Source organism: Moschus berezovskii, chromosome 15 (genome assembly GCF_049115385.1).
Source record: "Moschus berezovskii isolate FMDL1 chromosome 15, NW_MosBer_1.0, whole genome shotgun sequence".
In the NCBI taxonomy this organism is placed as follows: Eukaryota; Metazoa; Chordata; class Mammalia; order Artiodactyla; family Moschidae; genus Moschus; species Moschus berezovskii.
Window position 1 is genome coordinate 41,331,421 of NC_142474.1, and position 6,549 is coordinate 41,337,969.

The following is a 6,549-nucleotide window of genomic DNA, read 5'->3' on the forward strand; positions in this document are numbered from 1 at the left end:
TCTGTTACTGTTTGTCTTAAGTATTGAGGTGCTCCTTTGTTGGGTGCATAGAAATTCACAATTGTTATGTCTTCCTCTTGGATTGATCCCTTGATCATTACATTGTGTCCTTCCTTATCTCTTGAAATATTCTTTATTTTAAGGTCTATTTTGTCTACTGTGAAGATTGCTACTCCAGCTTTCATTTGCTTTCCATTTGCATGGAATATATTGCCATCCTCTCACTTTCAGTCTATATGAGTCTTGAGGTCTGAAGTGGGTTTCTTGTAGACAGTATATATATGAACCTTGTTTTTGTATCCCTTCAGCCAATCTGTGTCTTTTGGTGGAGCATTTAATCCCTTTACATTTAAAGTAATTATTGATATATATGCTCCTATTGCCATTTTCTTAATTGTTAGGGTTTGATTTTGTAGATCTTTTTCTTCTCTTGTATCTCTTGACTATATAAGTCCTTTTAACATTTGCTGTAAAGCTGGTTTGGTGTTACTGAATTCTCTTAACTTTTGCTTGTCTGAAAAGCTTTTGATTTCTCCTTCAATTTTGAATGAGATCCTTTCCACATAGAGTAGTCTTGGTTGTAGATATTTCCCTTTCAGTACTTTTAAAATATTCTGCCATTCCCTTCTGGCCTGCAGAGTTTCTGCTGCAAGATCAGCTGTTAAACATATGAGGTTTCCCTTGTATGTCACTTGTTGCTTTTCCCTTCCTGATTTTAATATTCTTTCTTTGTGTTTAATCTTTGTTAGTTTGATTAGTATGTGTCTTGATGTGTTTCTCCTTGGGTTTATCCTGTATATGGGACTCTTTGTGCCTCTTGGACTTGATTGACTGTTTCCTTTTCCATGCTGGGGAAATTCTCAACTATAATCTCTTCTAAAATTTCTCATATCCTTTCCTTCTCTCTTCTTCCTCTTGGACACCTATAATTTGTATGTTGGTGCATTTGATGTTGTCCCAGAGGTCTCTGAGACTATTCTCAGTTCTTTTCATTCTTTTTACTTTATTCTGCGCTACAGGAGTTATTTCCATTTTATCTTCCAGCTCACTGATTCGTTCTTCTGCTTCATATAGTCTGCTATTGATTCCTTCTAGAGTATTTTTAATTCCAGTAATTGTGTTGTTTGTCTCTATATGTTTATTCTTTACTTCTTCCAAGTCTTTATTAATTGATTTGTGCATTTTCTCCATTCCATTTTCAAGGTTTTTGATCTTTACTATCACTATTTTGAATTCCTTATCAGGTAGTTTGCCTATTTCCTCTTCATTTATTTGGACTTCTGTGAAAGTTTGTTCCTTCATTTGTGCAGTGTTTCTCTGCCTTTTCATTCTTTTTTTTTAAACTTATTGTGCTTGAGGTTTCCTTTTCCCAGGCTTCAAGGTTGAATTCTTTCTTCCTTTAGATTTCTGCCCCCTCCCAAGGTTGGTGCAGTAGTCTGTGTAATCTTCCTTTACAGTGAGATTTATGCTGGTTTTGTTGTTGTTGTTGTTTGTTTGTTTTTCCTCTGATGGGCAAGACTGAGTGAGGTGGTAATCCTTTCTGCTGATGATTAGTTTTGTATTTTTGTTTTGTTTGTTGTTTGGATGAGGTGTCCTGCACAGAGTGCTACTGGTGGTTGGGTGATAACAGGTCTTGTATTCAAGTGGTTTCATTTGTGCGAGTTCTCACTATTTGATACTCCCTAGGGTTAGTTCTCTGGTAGTCTAGGGTCTTGGAGTCAGTACTCCCATGCCAGAGGCTCAGGGTTTGATCTCTGGTCAGAAACAAAGATTCCACAAGTGGTTTGATATGGCATTAAGTGGGATTAAAGTACATATCTAAAAATGAGAAACTGAAGATGAACCCCAGACAAATGAGAGTTATAAAATTATGTAAATAATAATTCAAATGATGGACTATACACATATACTTATACATCCATAAGCAAAATCAAGAGAGTCCAACAAAAATAAAGTATGATTGATTGACCCAGCAAACAAAGGAAACCAAAAATTATATCTACAAGTTGAAAACAAAACTAACTAAAGCACAAACTGGAAAACAAAACTAAAACAAGGTGTCAAGTGGGGAATAAAGCAATGAAAACAAAACTAACAAATATGTTGAGAGGAAACGAAAGAAAGAATAGATAAGCAAAGCTAAATAGATATAGATGAAGAAGATTTCTGTACATTAAAGATTAACTGCAAGGGGGAAAGCACAGTAGGAAAAGCAAACAAAAGAAGGTTTTAAAAAATTTAAATGAGAAAAAGAAAAAACAACAGAGGGAAGAGGAAAGAGAAAAGAAAAATTCAACAGAACTGCAAAAGCCCAATATACAGGCAGAGGTTTATAAGAACAATAAAAAGTGTGATTGAAAAAAAAAAGAAACCAACTCAAAAGCTTAATCAGATTTCATTCAGTTCAGTCCAGTTCAGTTCAGTCGTTCAGTCATGTCCGACTCTCCGCGACCCCATGAATCACAGCACGCCAGGCCTCCCTGTCCATCACCAACTCCTGGAGTTCACTCAAACTCATGTCGACAGAGTAGGTGATGCCATCCAGCCATCTCATTCTCTGTCGTCCCCTTCTCCTCCCGCCCCCAACCTTTCCCAGTCAACAACTACAACAAGGATGGGCGGAGGGACAAAAATACAAAAGAAACCACAGAACAAGTCAAAACATCAGAATAATAAATGTTTTTCTTGAGTCACTGCTATCAGGATCCTTTCCTTTATTTCAAGTCACAGTCCACCTCACCTCCCTAGGATGCCCCCCAACACTGTGCTGGTCTCTGGACCTGCAGTGGGGGCAGTTCAGATTCTAATTGGTCCTACTCCTGTGTGTTCTTGCCTCCAATTTTCACAGCTATCAGAGCTAGTGTGTTTTCTTTTGTGGGAGCTCTCAGTGTCCTTTTATATATTCCATAGACACAGAGTCTGCGTAGTTGGTTGTGTGGACTTAATCTGCACCTTATACAGCTGGTGAGAAGGTTTAGGGCCTTTTCTTTAGCTACACTGCCCCTGGGTTTCAATTATGGTTTTATTTCCACCTAAGCATGTGGGTCGTCCACTGGGATATACTCCTGAGGCTGCCCTGGAAGACTTGGGTTTGTCCCAATGAGGGCCAGGTGTGGAGGTGGGGCAGCTGCTTGGGTAACAGGGGTTCTGGCAGCACCAGATACTCAGGAGAGTTGGCAGCTAGGGCATCAGGAAATATAGTGCTCTAGATGGGTATGGCTTATATCTTTCCATTTCTCCTTTGCTTTTCGCTTCTCTTCTTTACACAGCTATTTCTAAGCCCTCCCCAGACAGCCATTTTGCTTTTTTGCATTTCTTTTCCATGGGGATGATCTTGATCCCTGCATTCTGAACAATATCACGAACTTTCTTCCATAGTTTATCAGGCACTCTATCTATCAGATCTAGTCCCTTAAAACTATTTCTCAGTTCCACTGTATAATCATAAGGGATTTGATTTAGGTCATATCTGAATGGTCTAGTGGTTTTCCTTACTTTCTTCAATTTAAGTATGAATTTGGCAATAAGGAGTTCCTGATCTGCTACTGGAGGTGATGGAATTCCAGTTGAGCTATTTCAAATCCTGATAGATGATGCTGTTAAAGTGTTGTACTCAATATGCCAGCAAATTTGGAAAACTCAGCAGTGGCCACAGGACTGGAAAAAATCAGTTTTCATTATAATCGCAAAGAAAGGCAACGACAAAGAATGGTCAAACTACCGCACAATTGCACTCCTCTCACATGCTAGTAAAGTCATGCTCAAAATCCTACAAGCCAGGCTTCAGCAATACGTGAACTGTGAACTTCCAGATATTCAAGCTGTCTTTAGAAAAGGCAGAGGAACCAGAGATCAAATTGCCAACATCTGCTGGATCATGGAGAGTGCAAGGGAGCTCCAGAAAAACATCTATTTCTGCTTCATTGACTATGCCAAAGCCTTTGACTGTGTGGATCACAATAAACTGTGGAAAATTCTGAAAAAGATAGGAATACCAGACCACCTGACCTGCCTCTTGAGAAACCTGTATGCAGGTCAGGAAGCAACAGTTAGAACTGGACATGGAACAACAGACTGGTTCCAAATAGGCAAAGGAGTACATCAAGGTTGTATGTTGTCACCCTGCTTATTTAACTTATATGTAGATTACATCATGAGGAACGCTGGGCTGGAAGAAGCACAAGCTGGAATCAAGATTGCTGGGAGAAATATCAATAACTTCAGACATGCAGATGACACCACCCTTATGACAGAAAGTGAAGAGGAAGTAAAGAGCCTCTTGATGAAAGTGAAAGAAGAGAGTGAAAAAGTTGGCTTGAAGTTCAACATTCAGAAAACTAAAATCATGGCATCTGGTCCCATCACTTCATGGGAAATAGATGGGGAAACAGTGGAAACAGTGTCAGACTTTATTTTGGGGAGCTCCAAAATCACTGCAGATGCTGATTACAGCCAGAAAATTAAAAGACGCTTACTCCTTGGAAGGAAAGTTATGACCCACCTAGATAGTATATTAAAAAGCAGAGACATTACTTTGCCAACAAAGGTCCGTCTAGTCAAGGCTATGGTTTTATCAGTGGTCATGTATGGATGTGAGAGTTGGACTGTGAAGAAAGCTGATCGCCGAAGAATTGATGCTTTTGAACTGTGGTGTTGGAGAAGACTCTTGAGAGTCCCTTGGACTGCAAGGAGATCCAACCAGTCCATTCTAAAGAAAATCAGTCCTGGGTGTTCACTGGAAGGACTGATGCTAAAGCTGAAACTCCAATATTTTGGCCACTTCATGCGAAGAGTTGACTCACTGGAAAATTCTCTGATGCTGGGAGGAATAGAGGGCGGGAGGAGAAGGGGACGACAGAGAATGAGATGGCTGGATGGCATCACTGACTCTGTGGACATGAGTTTGAGTAAACTCCAGGAGTTGGTGATGGACAAGGAGGCCTGGCGTGCTGTGATTCATGGGGTCGCAAATAGTCGGACATGACTGAGCGACTGAACTGAACTGAAGTGTGGCAACCAGTATTGTGCAATCAGTTCAATTCAGTCGCTCAGTCGTGTCTGACTCTCCACAACCCCATGAATCACAGCACGCAAAGCCTCCCTGTCCATCACCAACTCCCGGAGTTCACTAACTCATGTCCACAGAGTCAGTGATGCCATCCAGCCATCTCATTCTCTGTCGTCCCCTTCTCCTCCTGCCCCCAAACTTTCCCAGCATCAGAGTCTTTTCCAGTGAGTCAACTCGTCGCATGAGGTGGCCAAAGTATTGCAGTTTCAACTTTAGCATCAGTCCTTCCAATGAACACCAAGGACTGATCTCCTTTAGAAGGGACTGGTTGGATCTCCTTGCAGTCCAAGGGACTCTCAAGAGTCTTCTCCAACACCACAGTTCAAAAGCATCAATTCTTCGGCGATCAGCTTTCTTCACAGTCCAACTCTCACATCCATACATGACCAAGGGAAAAACCATAGCCTGGACTAGACAGACCTTTGTTGGCAAAGTAATGTCTCTGCTTTTTAATATGCTATCTAGGTGGGTCATAACTTTCCTTCCAAGGAGTAAGCGTCTTTTAATTTCATGGCTGCAATCACCATCTGCAGTGATTTTGGAGCCCCCAAAAATAAAGTCTGACACTGTTTCCACTGTTTTTCCATCTATTTCCCATGAAGTGATGGGACCAGATGCCATGATCTTTGTTTTCTGAATGTTGAGCTTCAAGCCAACCTTTTCACTCTCCTCTTTCACCCTCATCAAGAGGCTTTTTAGTTCCTCTTCACTTTCTGCCATAGGGTGGTGTCATCTCCATATCTGAAGTTATTGATATTTCTCCTGGCAATCTGGATTCCAGCTTGTGCTTCTTCCAGCCCAGCGTTCCTCATGATGTACTCTGCATATAAGTTAAATAAGCAAGGTGACAGTATACAGCCTTGACGTACTCCTTTTCCTATTTGGAACCAGTCTGTTGTTCCATGTCCAGTTCTGACTGTTGCTTCCTGACCTGCATACAGGTTTCACAAGAGGCAGGTCAGGTGGTCTGGTATTCCCATCTCTTTCTGAATGTTCCACAGTTTATTGTGATCCAGACAGTCAAAGGCTTTGGCATCATCAATGAAACAGAAATAGATGTTTTTCTGGAACTCTCTTGCTTTCTCCATGATCCAGCAGATGTTGGCAATTTGATCTCTGGTGCCTCTGCCTTTTCTAAAACCTGCTTAAACATCTGGGAGTTCACGTTTCACATATTGCTGAAGCCTGGTTTGGAGAATTTTGAGCATGACTTTACTAGCATGTGAGTTGAGTGCAATTGTGCAATACACTCCAGTATTCTTGCCTGGAGAAACCCCTAATAGAAAAGCCTGGCAGGACATACTCCACAGGGTCACAGAGAGTTGGACATGACCAAAGGGATACCATGTGCATAGACACAAGACTTTTTAGCCTGTGACAGCTCTGCCCCAGTGAGGGGTGAGCTTGAAGGTGGCAGAGCTGCTTGGGTTGTGGGGACCATGGTGGCGCCAAGTGTGCAGGGATACAGACTGCCTCAGCCA